A 14515-nucleotide genomic window follows, 5' to 3' on the forward strand; every position below is an offset into this window, starting at 1 on the left:
TGTCTGCGTCCACTTGTCCAATTCTAATTGTAAGGAGTTACTTTTAAAAATATTTTTATGCTTCTTTTATAATTTGGACAATTCTTATTTTCTTAAGGTGTTCTTTGCTTTGGTATATTTATGTTTCTTTTACCAAGCTGTTAATTCTCTTTTCATAATTTTGTTGCATCACTACTATTTATTTTCCATTTTCCCCTTCTATTAATTAATATTTAAAATTTTTTTGTTCGTTTTCTTATCTTCCTTAAGCTCCTTTAGAAATTCTTTGTTGGGTTTATGTACAATCTACATTTTCCTTTGATTCTTTGTTTTTAGGCATTTTCAAGCCATTGTCTTCTTCTGAGTTTATGTATTGTTTCCCTTTCACCATAGAGGCTTTTTATGCTCTTGGTTATTTGGTGTTGTTTGCTCATTTTTCCAACATATTTCTTTTCATTGGACTTTGTATTACAGCTGGGCTCTCTTCACCTCTGGGAATGGGAAAATATGCAGCTTGAGCATCTGTCTTTTATGTTCATTTTCTGCTTTCATATCTCACTTGGGACTAATAAGTATGGATTGCTTCCAGTGTGATGTCATCAAGGGAGAGATCTCCTCATTGATCTCCTGGAATGTATTCTGGTCCTTACCCAGTTAGGACCCTTATACCATCTTTACTATGGCTGTTCCTCTCTACATCCTAGAACTGTGACTTGGAACTGAGTAATATAATACCAAATACCCTGGAACTATGACTTGTACTGTGAAATGGGTGACAGAGCTGCCAAATGGTACTCAATCCTGTGCCTGAAGTTAGTACAGTGGTCATGCGCCATTTCTTTCTGATCAGGTATTCAACTCTCTTGCCATCATTGGAGGGCTGCTCACTCTTAATTTTGACCCTATTGTCATTACTTCTGCCTAGCCATTCCCTGCCCCAGTGACTGCATACCTCTTTTTCTAGCTTCTTAAGGTAACCTGAGCTGGAAAAATGAATCACTGACTTTTAATCAGCTTTCCTGTCCCAGATTATTTGACAAATTTCTTTGGTTGTTTTGGAGTGGTTGTGTTGGGAATGCTCAGCAAAATATTGCTTTCATTCCATCGTCCTACCTCCTTATCTGCTACTTTCTGGCAAAAGATTTAAGTACTAGAACTCTGATTTTATCAACATAAGGAACATTCAACCAATATAGAGTATAGCTTTCTCAAAATTTGTAGTTTTAGAGAATTGCCTAGAACACTGTGATATAGAGAAAGGCCAACGTGAAACTGTAAGTAAAAGAAAAATGTTTAGTCAAAAGTGTTTTATTAATTATGAAGATATAATGGTTCTCTGTAATCACTGTGGTTGTATTTTGATATTTTCTTGCCATTTCTATTATAAGAGATTCTAAGATTTCCCAAGGAAATGAGGTCAAGTTTACTGGCTTCCATTTTTTAAAAAAAAGATTACACTCTTCATTTGTTTTTTCAACATAACAGAAGTGATCCATTAGAACATGTGCTCTTGATCCATGGAAATAAATATAGAAAGATGGTCTATTACAAAAAAAGCTGACACTTTTCTTTGGAATAATAAATCACACCTTTACTGATTCCCATGATTAAGGATTGTACAACTGATGATTGGATTAAGACACTTCTAAGAAACATATTTTCTGCTACTCCCTTTCCTTCTTGCTATAATTCCAAAGAAAAGCTGTTTTAGGTTGTTTCTCTCTCTCTCTCTCTCTCTCTCTCTCTCTCTCTCTCTCTCTCTCTCTCTTTCTCTTTTTTTTTTTTTGCAGGGCAATGAGGGTTAAGTGATTTGCCCAGGGTCACAGAGCTAGTAAGTGTCAAGTGTCTGAGGCAGAATTTGAACTCAGGTCCTCCTGAATCCAGCGCCAGTGCTTTTATCCACTGCACCACCTAGCTGCCCCCTAGGTTGTTTCTCAACAAAGAGAACAGAGTGGTTTATTAGTATTGTTCCTGGCTAAGTAAGAAATTCTCTTTGTCACAAATACAAGTCTTGGCTACCAGTGAAGGAATGGGGCACCATCCAAAGCAAATAATTTATCATTAGTGAGAAATCTGCCTACCCCTACCTATGTAGAACTAGAGCATATGGTCAACAGGATCACTCTTAAGGCAGCAAAACTAGAATAACATTTACCTTTCTCTAGTCTAATGACCCTTCTAGTCTCCAAAAAGCATTGTAATATTATGGACTAATTTGGCAATCACATCCACCGATTTTGTCAGTACCATATATATACTTGTGTGTATCTATATATGTATATATGCATATGTATCTATACATACATATATACATGTGTGTGTATAATTTATCTGTTCCACTTTATTAACCATTTTTGTGGTGTCCTTTTTAAACAAAAGTTGATTTTCCTTGTTAGAAAAAATAAAAGTGAAATAAGAATTGCCATTCTGCCTTCACTCTGTTGTAAGTGATTACTATCCCATGTATTCCAAGAAGTGAGCCACTCACATATTTTATTCATTTTTCCCCCAATGTAGGCCAAAATAAAACAAAGACAAGCAAATCAAACATACCAAGAAATCAGTTTCTTTGTGATAGCTTTCTTTGCAGAATCTCAGTTCATTCTAGTCTTTTTTTCTCCTGAAACTGTTCTTAGAATTTCACATCATGCTTGTATTTGTCCTCAGGAACCTACCATATTCTGTATATACTATTTTATTTCTTTCAGAATATTTGATTGATACTTTCATCCACAAAATCATTTCTTGATGTCCAAATATCCCATTCTTAACCCTTCTTTGAAAGAAAAGGAAATTTATTATCTTAATTTGATCTTCAAAGCAACTCTAGGGAGGAATGTAGAAAAAAATCATCTCAGATTGAATGCAACATTTTGTGGTCACAGTGCCGCTTATACATACCCTTTTCAGTTATCTCTGCTGACACCTGTGTCATGAGAAAAGTATTTTTCACCTCATTTGAATTGTTGCTTTTTGTTATCTATAGACTTTTGTTCTTAAGAGTTTCTTGTCTTTGTGCTTGAATATCCCTTTTGGATATACGGTTTTTATTCTATGGCTAAGTAAACCTCTTTTCCTTAACTATTGAATAACCTAAGAATGCCTAATTTCATTCGTAGGTTGGACCTGAAGTAACAGGGTTTTGTCCCGAGTCAGGCTCATCCTTGACTTTATCCTTCCTTTGAAGTGACATGTGAAATTGTGCCCAGCTTTCCACTCCTTTCCATCAAAAGCTCTAGTGCACATTTTATGATGCTTTAATATTGGAAGAAGATTTAAGCTGGCTATACATGCAGTAAACATTTTCTTTATTTTCTTTTTTTGGTTTCTAAAAAAAGCCCTCTCCTCCTATATCTGTGCTATCCAACTTGGCAGAATTAAATATGACTTACTCAGGCAGATATTACATGAAGTTGGCAGAAAGCCAATTGGAAGATTTTTTTCCCCCGTTGTAGGGTAGGAATAAAACTTTTACAATATAATGGAAATAAGAATTCAATGAAAAGTTACAGACAAATTTAAAACAGCTATATCAATACCAGCCACAATATATAACTGGGAAATTGTTTTGGAAGCAAAGGCATGACTACAATATTATCTGAACCACTCTATTTCCTGACAAAATTTGTGTTTCCTATCATCTAGAAATAATAAATGAAGGGGAAATGCATTCAGTAGAGTTGGTGTACCAGGATCCATCACCCATCACTACTTAGTGCCCTCATCCTCCTATAAATGAAGACATAGCGTGGTAATATGGAAAGGCAAAATTATGTGGTCCAATGTTAGTTAGCAACAATACTAAACACATTGTCTAATCTTTTGACTTTAATTTCCAGATGTCACTGACATAGTTTATGTGAGAAAATAAATTTGTGAGACTATATGAGAAAGAAAAGAGACCTAGGTTATTAAAGTCAAGGATCCTAAAATAGTTCCCAGAATATTTTTGTTGTTATTGTTCAGTCATTACTCAGTAATTATATTGCCATAGAGGAGAGGATGTAAGAGTAATCTTTGTTACCAAATAATTAAGAAGAATAACCCTAAAGAGCATTAGCTTGTATAGAAAGAAACGTAAATTAACTTGCCTTAAAGAATAGATGTGCCTTGAATAGCTTCATGGAAAATGAATTTTCAAACATCAGATTTTATCACAAATGTACAAAGTAAAATAATTTATTTTCTTAAAATCACATTCAAACCTACCCATCTGGCAAGTTTTTATTTTTACCTCTAAGGGTTTTCTGATTGTTGGACACATCTGAGTAAACAAAAGCCTGCTTAAATCTACTTAGCAAAGAAAAGAAAAAAATGCACTGTAATGTTGGTATGTTGTTTTATTGTTTCTATTTTCTCTTCCTCAATTAAAAATATAAATCCAAAATTAGACAGATTTAGTTATTCAGCATTTCTTCAAATATATTTTTGTTATGTAAAAACTAATAATATGAACTCCTTATATGTAAATAGAATTAAAGAAGGCAGTGTGGTGTAAAAAGAATCAGCTGTATATTAAATAAAGAATACTGAATTTGAAGTCAAAAGATGTGGGTTTTAATCCTACTTCTGCCACTTGTTACCTATATAACTCTAGACAAGTCACTTCACTTATCTGGCCCACAGTTTCTTCAAAGGAAAGATGAGGTGATTTAACTGAAGCAGAATTTCCTAAATTTGTTTGTCTGTTTCATGGACCCTTTTGACAAGATGATAAAGCCTATGGGCTCCTCAGAACAACAATGCATAATTTTTAAAAAATGATGACATCTCTCTAATCTAAGTTTATAACCCCCTTGAAATATATCAATTAGGGGCTCCATGTACACCCACATTAGGAAAGATTTCTACATTTTGCACCTCATTACCACTCACCCATCATATGACATTAGCTTCTAACTAGATTTTCCTCCCTCTATTCAATCATCTTTCCAATCCATCCTTTGTAGCATTTTTAGCAAATATAGATCAATTTTCCCTATGGATAGATTTTGAAGTGACCCCTTCTTCTGAGAACTCTTTAATAATCTCCTGTGAAATGAAACCCAGGTTCTTCTTAGCTATAAACTCCCTCCATAATCTGTTATTCTCTGATTTTAGATTTATCTTATAATATTCACATACCCTCTACCCCAACCCCCAGGTTTTCAGAGGTGAGGAGGGTGAAGAACATCATATATTTCACTTTTTTTAAACATGTTGATTGATCTTGCATATTTTTTCCCTTCCTCCTTTAGGAGATAAAACATTGTTAAAAGACTTTGCTTTCTATGATATTAGAGGGAAAATAGTTGCTGTTTAAACAAATTACATTAAAAAAATTTCTTAACATGTTTTTTCTTTCCCTTACCTTCCCCCAATCCATATACTTTGTCTGCCTTTACCCATGATGCTCTTTGTAGTAGACATGATTTTTCCCTTCCCTTATTCTTATTACTAAATTAAAACCCTTTCAAATACAATTCAATTGTTAACTCATCACTTTGGGAGATAGTATTAGATAGATAGATAGGTAGATAGATAGATGGATGGATAGATAGTTTTATAACACATGTCTGTATGTTACATGTGTGTATAGGCATAAACACATGTATGTATGTATGCACACATATTTGCATATGTGTGTGTGCATGTGTATATGGAGTTATGGATATATTCTTAATTGATTATTGATTTTCTAACCTCCCTTGTAAAGCTGTCTTAGGAAATGATACCTCAAAATCTTTAAAATCTGTTGATTAAAAGACATATCTCTTCTATTTAGACTTGTAGAAATTCTGTTGGGATATCTTGCATGTCTAGGTGTTCAGTAGTTATATTTTTAAATAGCCAATTGTTTTAGCTAATCAGCACAATATTGATGAATCATTAACGATAATGAAAGTGAATAAAAGATTTATCTTACTAATACCTCTTTTGCCATATCTGTTTGAGATTTGTATTCTTGTTTTTAAATCAGTCAATTTAAGGCAATAGTGAATTATTATATTGTTATTACTATGGCAATGCTTTTAATTTACAAATTATCATAAGATTTTTAATAGAGCTTGTTTTATTCTGAATTCAGTTGTTTGTTTTTTTCCTTAGTAGAAATAAATTTTTGGGTAAATGTGAACTGAATTTCATATAGATTATCCGAGTTAAATTATTTTTGAAAAAAATCTTCAAACTCAGTTTTTAATATATCATTTAAAATTATTTACTTGTTTTCCCTGTTGGCACTGATGAAGCAACTCAGTATACTCTTGTGTAAGAAATACTGACCAGGAGAACTCTGACCAATCATTTTCCCCCAGATCAGTAATGAAATTGAAGAATATAATGTACAAGTAACAGAGACAATGAAGTATTAGGGGACTCCCATGGAGAGAAGAAAATCATTTAGAATTTGTTGCCCCTATAAATGTTTGAGCAAGTTTTTGTTTTGTTTTGTTTTTTTGTTTTTAACAAATCTGATGGAATTTGATGTGTGTGGGGGGTGGATTTGATGACATTTTGAAAGTAGTCAAACCTTGGCTAGCTAAAATATCAGCCATAACTCTGTCGATCCTTTAAAACAAAGAGAAGCCACCTAAGAAGAAATAACCTGGGATAGTCAAATGTGAAATCCATTATCAAAGAAGAACCAAGCTCTTGAGAGAGAATTACTATATGTATGTTTCTTGGGGGATTGATTCCCTGTAGCTCTTCCCTATAATCAACCATGGAATCTTCTAGTAGGAAATATTGTATCCACTGGGCAGCATGCTAAAGGGATCTCAGTGAAGTTGTATGATCATCAAAGATTCTATAATTATAGGGCACAACGCTGATCAGAGTGAGGACAGTGGTTAGGAATGAACATTATGACGTAGACTGCACACTTAAAGAACATGGTATAATATATTTATATGTATATATATATACACATACACGTGCAGATATATGTACATATATGTGTATGTATAAATTTATACCTTTATGTATATGTACATGTAAACACACATACATATGTATATATATTTATATATAAAATTCTGTAATATATTAACTTTTTTCAAAAGTACTAGAGATAATAACTACATTTTACCCTAAATCTCTAGTAATAAGAGAAATATAAATCAAAATGACATTATAGTACAATCTGTCTCTCTGTCGCTATCTCTCTGTCTCTGTCTCTGTCTCTGTCTCTCTCTCTCTCACTCTCTCTCTCCTTCTATTTTGTTACAAGGGTTTACTTCCTGGATGGGAAGAGTGGGATAGATAATATTGGAAGTGAAGGTTACATTAAAACAAAAGATAGATCAAGATTTAAAATAAGAAAAGCAAGGTATTAGCTAGTATTTATAATATGATTTTCAACTGTGCTCTTCAAAGGTGGGGTTTTGAATCTAAACCTTGGGAAATATTCTCTCACATATCCTCGAGAAATGGAAGAAAGAGGAGGATAATTCATGATCTTAATATTTTCAGAGCTTTGTTTATTTTATTTAAACTACTATTAAAAACCTTCCAGCCAGAATGCTGAGTTGAAGAGCCTATTGATTATGGGTATTTCAGTGAGCAGTAAGACCAAAATCTGGAAATGAATTCCAAGCATTGTACATTTTGATCAAGTTGTAACCTATAGATTTTGCCTACAAGTAAAGCATAAAAAGTTAGAGAAGGCCATAATTTTATATCAGAATTTTATAGTGTAATTTAATATGTCTTATAAAGTGTCCTTCAATTCACCTTTAAAGTCTTATTAAGAATATTGAGTGACTACACACATATTTCTGTGTACATATGTATATCGCTATAAAGAAGGTAGCATAAAAAAGAACTATGCCTATTTTCATATTCTTGAGTTTGGGATGCAGTCCTTTATTGTTATTTTTTGAATTGTTTTTTATACTTTAAGAAAATGCTGAGAGAGGATCATCAATTTTGCTTCAAAGAAAACAAATTTGGACTGTCTCAAGATTATGCTATGACTAAACTCCATTAGTCTGGGTAAAATGGGTTTATTTTCTTTCATTGGTTTTTCAATATGCTTTTTAATTCTTTTTTTTTTTTCTGATAGCTTCTTCTTGGCTAAACTACAGTTGTTTTCATTTTCTCTGCAGTGTTATAGGTAAAAAGAGAGCAAATGAAAACTGTACTTCAATATGATAATTATATTACTATTCCACAAAGTTAAATATGTTTAGAAAAGACTTTTGTCATAGTGGCTCTTGAAATCAGATCCAAATATCAAATATTGTGGTAACATTCCCCAAAACGAATTCACAGCTTTATGCTTTAACACAATTTCCTGGACTGGGTTGAGAATGACCTTTACTAGCAGAGTAGCTACAGAGACATTTTTTTTTTTAATGGAGAATAATGGTAAAAGGGGAAGCCTGGTAAGTTTTTGTTTATTTGTTAGTTTGTTTAAGAATATAACAATGAACTAACAGGGAAGAGAAATTCATCATCTGCCAAAAAAAAATCTCTGAGATTGTGGTCCTTTTGGCAATATATACAAGCCAGGTTGCTACAGTGTCAGGAAATAAAATGCTGGAAATATTCTGAAGTGACCTGTCCCCACCTGTTCAGAAGGACTGTAGAAATGAAAATCATAAGGTCAGTTGGCAAAGAATGATGAGACGGAAGAAAATGGAATGTTCTGAAATGCATGTTTTACATTACTCCTGGGTCAGAGGAGTGATCATGAAGAGATTGGTTGTCAGAAAACCAAAGTTTTATTTCAAAATTTGCTGAATAGTCATGAAAAGGTGATAGGAGTTTGAATAATGTCCAGGCAAGCACAATTTAGCAGCTAGTCTCTTCCTTCTCAGGCATCTTCCCTTAGGAATGTTCTTTTTATACAACATGTGAAGCAGCCTTTTTTAAACATCCCTGCTATCACAGGAGTCTCTATACTTTTGGATATTCCCTTTCTTAGCTAACAGAGAGGGGCAGAGCCAAGATGGTGGAGGAGAGGCTGTGACTCCCACAAGCTCCAGATAAACCAGTCAATTCACACCCAAATAATGCGGTAAAAAATCAAAACCCAGAACAGCCTAATGCACATAAGAACAGAGTGAGACTATTTCTCCACAAAAGAGGGCAATTCTGATCACCTACTGATCAGGCTGAACAGCTCAGCGTGCAGTCGGGACCCAGCCAGGGACACTGCTTCCAGTGCATGTCAGAGTCTTCAGCACCAGCAGCTTCTGAGGCTCGGATTTCAGACTGGTGAGGGGGTTTGGCAGTAGGCCGGGGTGAAGTGGAGGCAGTATCTACTGGAGTTGGGGCAAAGCGCCCTGGGTCTGAACCAGTGGGCTGAATCGAGTGGCGGTGGCCCAGTGGGGGAGGGGCAAAAGCACGCCAAGGTTCCGACCATAGAGAATCAGAGTTCAATCAGACTTCTGTTTCCCGGTCAAAGAGAAAGCAATTGTGATTACTCACAAGTCAGGCAGGTTGAGAAGAAGCCCAATCACCCCCTGGGCCACGCTGTAGCATGAACAGTGTGTCCTGGAAGCAGCGCTACACTTTAAGAAGGAGTAAAAAGCCAAGAAATAGTAAGCCAGGATGAGTAGGCAGAGAAAGCAGAAGACCATCGAAAACTTCTTTGGGGGAAAGGTAGACCACAATACATCCTCAGAAGAAGAAGATAATAACAGGGTCAAAGCTCCAACATCCAAAGCTTCCAAGAAAAATATGAACTGGTCTCAGGCCATGGAAGCTCTCAAAAGGGACTTTGAAGAGAAAGTAGGAGAGATAGAATGAAGATGTAGAGAAAGAGAAGAAGGAATGGAAAGAGAAATGAGAGCAATGCAAGAAAGTCATGAGAAAAAAGTCAACAGTTTGAAAAGCCAAATGGAAAAGAAGATTAGAAAACTGTCTGCTGAAATTTGCCTAAGATTTAGGATTGAACAAATGGAAGCTAGTGACCTTATGAGAAACCAAGACACAGTAAAGCAAATCCAATTGAATGAAAAAAAAGAGGACAATGTGAAATATCTCCTTGGAAAAACAGCTGGCCAGGAAAATAAATCTAGGAGAGATAATTTGAAAATCACTGGACTACCTGAAAACCATGATCAAAACAAAAGCTTAGACACCATCCTCCAAGAGACTGTGAGGGAAAATTGCCCTGATATTCTAGAAGCAGAAACTAAAATAGAAATTGAAAGAATCCACCGATCACTTCCTGAAAGAGATCCCAAAAGGAAAACCTCCAGGAATATTATGGCCAAATTCCAGAACTCCCAGGTCAAAGAGAAAATATTGCAAGCAGCTAGGAAAAAGGAATTTAAATACTGTGGAGCTCCAATAAGGATAAAGCAAGATCTAGCAGCTTCTACATTAAATGACTGGAGGGCATGGAATATGATATTCCAGAGGGCAAAGGAAATAAGGCTACAGCCAAAAATCACATACCCAACAAAACTAAGCATCATTTTTCAGAGGAAAACATGGAATTTCAATGAGAAAGAAGACATTCAGGCATTTGTTATGAAAAGACCTGAACTGAATAGAAAATTTGACTTTCAAATACAAGACCCTGGAGAAGCATAAAAAGATAAACAGGAAAAAGACTTCATGAGGGATATTAAAAGATCAAACTGTTTATATTTCTACATGGGAAGATAATACTCGAACTCATAAGAACTATCTCAGTAAGGAATTAACAGAGGACACAGGTCTGAACCGAATACGAAGGGATATCTGTAAATCATTTATGTTTTGTTCTTTGTGGGGTATCTTTTGTCTGGGGCTGGATTTGGGCTTGGGGCCTCCTGGGTCCAGGGCTGGTGCATTGTCCACTGTGCCACCTAACTAACCCATAGTGACATCTTTAAAATAGGGTTGGGGTGTAGGAGAAATAGACTGGGGGAGGGGAAAGGGGAGAGATGGTCTGGGGAGAGGTTGTTCACATGAAGGAAACAAGAAAAAAGCTTATGGAGGGGAGGGGAAGAGGGAGAAGGAATTGGGGAGTGAGTGAACCTTAATATCGTCAGAATTGACTCAAAGAAGGACTAACATACATACTCAAGTGGGTATAGTAATATATTTTTGCCCTGAAGGAGGGGAGGGAGATATGGGAGGGGAGAGGGGAAGGAGAGAAGGGCAGATTGGGGGAGAGAGCAGTAAAAAGCAAAATACTTTTGAGGAAGGTAAAGATGTTCTGCATAACTGCACAAGTATGACATATTGAATTCCTTGATTTCATAGGGAGGGTTGAGGAGAGAGGGAGGAAGAAAATTTGGAACATAGAATTAGCTCAAAGACCTTAAACTCATCAGAGTTGGCTCATGGAGGGAATAACATTCACACCCAGTTGGGAGGAGTAATCTATTTAACCCTACAGGAAAGTATGAGGGGAAGAGGATAAGGAAGGAAGGGTAAAAACAAAAGGAGTGCAGGGTAGGGGAGAGGACAGTCAGAAGTAAAACACTTTTGAGGAGGAATAGTTTAAAGGAATATAGAAAATAGAGTAAATATCATGGGAAGGGAATAGGATGGAGGGAAATAGTTATGATGACTGAATATAATGGCAAAACATATGGTACCTACTTTGCTGGGCTAATATGAAGAAAATTCCTTTTCAAGTTTAAGGTACTTTATTTAGGTTATGATGAACAGGATACTATCAGAAAAACCTGGAAAGACCTACATGAACTTCATGAAGCAGAGTGAAATGTATTGTATACAAAATAACAGCAATAGTGTAAGATGTTCTGCTGGGAAGCATGTGGTTATTTTCAGCAAGGCGATGATCCAATATAACCCTGAAGGACTTTTGAAAATGGCAACCCATATACAGAGAAAGAACTGATAGTATCTGAAAATAGATGGAAACACATTTTTTTTTTTTTAGTAAGACAATTGGTGTTGAGTGGCTTGTCCAGGGTCACACAGCTGGTGGGTGTTGGGTGTCTGAGGCCGGATTTGAACTCGGGTGCTCCTGGTTCCAGGGCTGGTGTTCTGTCCACTGTGCCACCTAGCTGCCCCTGGAAACACATTTAAAAAAAAAAATTTTTTCCTCTTTGACAATTCCTCAATCTGAAGTTTTGGGGGGTTTTTGACTGTTTTCTCTCACAACCTAGCTAATGTGGGAATGTTTTCCATGACTACTCATGTATAACTTATTTTGAAATGCTTGAGTTCTAGTGGGTGGGGGGTGGGAATGGAGGAGGAAGAGAAAGTTGGAACACAAATTTTAAAAAAATTGATGTTAAAATTTGTTTTTACATATATTTTGGAAAATAAAATTATATTCAATAAAAAAGAAAAAATATATAAAAAAAAAGAAATGCAGCTAACAGCTGAAACAGTATTGCGCAGCTCAAATGTTAGCAGCTTAAGTGTTGCTAGAAGCTCACAGCTCAAAGAATCCAAGCAGTCAGCAGAGTGTGGTCAAAGGATTCTTTATTCATTTTTGTGAAGATGGGCACTCTTAGGAATGTGCCAGAGAGTACACTGAATTGAGGTCCCATATCATAATTTATACCCACCAAAGGTCCCTCTTGATTAATCACATTACAATTCTCATTTATATATAGAAACAACCAATCACAGCCTATAGTACTAACCTCCCATATATGCTGACTGTAATGACCAATCAGATTGTATCAGTTAACCAATCAGACTGCCTTGTTAACAACCAGTCAGATTGCAAAGCTAGGCCTTAACCTTATTCTGGGCAAGAATGTCCATTCCTCACTAGAACAGTGCTGTGTTAACATATATAAACATACATAACTTGTCAAGAAACAAAACTTAGGTCAGGGTTTGAACATCAGAGTTACCTGGGAATCACCTTTGGTGCTTCAAGGTGAACTCTCAGTTTAACTCGGTTCTCACAAAGTACAGGCCCTGTTCCAGGCCCTGCTTGGGACTAAGTCCCAGGGGCCTTGGCTTCTCAGAGTTTTGCGTGCTGGGCAAGCCCCCTGCTGGGAAGTCCTGGCAACAAAGTTGTGGGACTTGAAACTAAACTCACTTTCTATCCCTAGGGCTCTGGGACAAGTCCAAATATGGTCTTTTCTCTCACCTTTGAGAGAAATTATTATTAATAACCAATGATTTGGGGAGATTCATATCTCCCCTCTTTCTAAAGTCCTGATTTCAAAAGATCAGTCCTTTGAAAGACATTACTGATAATTTGACTGGACCTACTTCCTTAACCATCTTTGTTCAGACCCCACCCAGGTGGGGAAGCCATTGTGCTACACTCAGATTTGGGTGGGGATAAATTATTTCAATAGATTGTTCAAGGCTGGGGTCAACTTTGACATAATCAAAGTTCATTTGTAAAAGTTATTCTCTCAATTGTTAACCAATAAGAGTTGATTGCCACCTTTGGGTATATCCCTCTTCCACTGGACATAGAAGCTTTAGCCAAGGCTATAATTGTCTTTGGTCTAATGGAGAGAGGGCAAAATGACCATCCTTTTATTCAAATGCTGGCATCACTAATAAAATGATTAAATTACCTAGAAATTATATCTCTCAAACTTTTAAAATGCTACACCCTATTTCCATATTATCAATTCTGTGAGAAACATCATGCCATACCAGTATCCAGTAATATTTGTGCAGCTGTGGGGGAGAAAATATTATGACCATCTTCATACAATATTTTTAGCTCACCTTTATTTTAAAGCCTTTCAAGTTTCAAAAACTTTAATTTACAATAACCTTTTGAAGTAGAAAGTACAATTATCATTAGTCCTATTTTATAGAAGAGAAAACTGAGGTTTAGAAGAGTAGTTGGCTCAGGTGTCAGCACAAGAAATTTAACCCAGGTCTTCCCTTAGTTGAGATGTGATGCCAGTACCCTAAACTTTACAGCTTATGAGCCAAACACTAATTCAAGTCAATAAGCATTTGTTACTTGCTTACTGTGAGCAAACAGTGTACTAGCCCTTGGGATATAGAGTTAGGTAGGTCATGGTCCTTTCCCACAATAAGTTTATAATCTAATAAAGGGGACAAATAGAACAATTAATGAACTATTCTGGAAGACAGAATGTGCTAAGTACAAGTATTCAATGAGAGAATTGAGGTGAGGGGGCTGGTCAAGGAAAGCTTTCTTTGTAAATTAATTTTACCTTATTTCCTCTATGCATTCTATTTTTTTAGCCAATCTACTATTCTTGATTTTCCTATACATAAAATTCCATTTCCTAACCCCAATACATTTTTCCAGGCTAAGCCTCAACCATAGAATAAATTGTCTCTTCATTTTAGATCTTAAAAACCACTTAGAAATTAGAGGTCCCTTAAAGACTCATTTCTCATGTATAATTTCCTACCCAAGTCTTTTCCTAATGTCCCTCAGTTCTCAGTGCTATTTCTGCATCCACACAGCTCCCTTCAAATTCATTTGGAATTAGTTTTAAATTGATTTCATATTTACAAGCCTATGTGTTTGTTGCTTCCTTTTAAAGTGGTATTGACTGGCCCCTGGGTTGTTGCTTTTTGTGCTTTGCACATGTTTCCTAGTTATTTACATTCACTGATTTTTGTTGCTGTTGTTGTTAATTTCAGTGGGTTTTTGGAGACTCTGGGACCACACTCCCTG

This window comes from Dromiciops gliroides, chromosome 1 (assembly GCF_019393635.1).
Source record: "Dromiciops gliroides isolate mDroGli1 chromosome 1, mDroGli1.pri, whole genome shotgun sequence".
Classification (NCBI taxonomy): Eukaryota; Metazoa; Chordata; class Mammalia; order Microbiotheria; family Microbiotheriidae; genus Dromiciops; species Dromiciops gliroides.